Consider the following 1,256-nt stretch of genomic DNA (forward strand, 5'->3'; position numbering starts at 1 on the left):
ACTTCCGCCAGTTTATATTGGAGTCGTGGTTTGGAGGAGCTCCGATACCGGAGTGTGAACCGAAGTGGTAGGGACCGAAGTGTGAACGAGGTAATACTACGGAGGAGACAATGATATAGTTAAGCTCGACAGACAACACATAGGCTGGGGCAGGCGAGGAGAATGCGTGGTGTTTGAGTTTCAATAGGATTTCCAGGTTTGAAAGCGAAGAAAGACTGAGGCTGTGGTGCCATACATGGGTGAATCGATTTCGATTTCTGATGGGACTCTTTCAACTTTTCTGTGGATATGAATTTGAGACTAATGCATTCAAGGCTTTGAAGACGCCTCTTCCAGTGTAGGTACGCTACCGTATTCAAAAGGAATGCTCACCATTACTAGAGGAAAAATTCAAGGTTGCCTTAGAGGTAATAGACAGATAGGCTTAGATGGCAGAGTCCTAAATTTGACGAGACCACAAGTCAATTCCAAACCAAAATTAGATTGGAGCAGCTATGAACCAGATGATATAGTGCTCACAATAATCTCAATGGATATATAAATACAACCGAAATTTACTGCAGGAGTAACGCTATAACTCAGCATATAAACTTTGAACTTCAATTAATGCACAGAGAAAGAGCGTATATACCAGGATTTCATGGGGCAGAGAGCCAAATTTACGTCTTGCGTTCCAACCAGATGCAAATAGATTCTGGAAAGCATATTAAAGCGGTTCACGAAATTCAGGGTATGGTATAACATTTAACTCTCGACCAACTCATTCGACAACAGAGATTTTACAGAGATGGCAGTCTAGAACAGAGGTATAGGACTGACATGTATAGAAAGGCCACATAACAACAAGCTCACATAAACAAGTGGCTCATACTTGAGCAAGGCAGGAGATCGCCCGCTCTGATACCATGTTAAACACACACATGGCAGTGACATAATATTAAAGATAAGCAGGAGAGTACATTTATTATTAACAAATGATATACATTTATAGTACATGGTGTGACCCTTGGATTCATATTCCAAGTGGTCTCTTGGACTCCTTTTGGCTGTTCAGCTTCCACACCAACCCTTAGAGGATTAGGTGTCCAACAACTCATTTTCAGATGGAGTACAAGGTCTTTGTAGGAGACACCTTGTGTTGCTAATGTTTTCATGACTGACTGTAGGTTTTCATGATGTTTATGTGAGAGTTATTTACAGGAGAATATTTCCTTGAAGGGGAAATAGCCACATGTTTTATCAACAAACTTTTATGT

The sequence above is a fragment of the Pinus tabuliformis genome, chromosome 9 (genome assembly GCF_031772625.1).
Source record: "Pinus tabuliformis cultivar Carrire ecotype Pingquan chromosome 9, CPIR1, whole genome shotgun sequence".
NCBI classification, from domain to species: Eukaryota; Viridiplantae; Streptophyta; class Pinopsida; order Pinales; family Pinaceae; genus Pinus; species Pinus tabuliformis.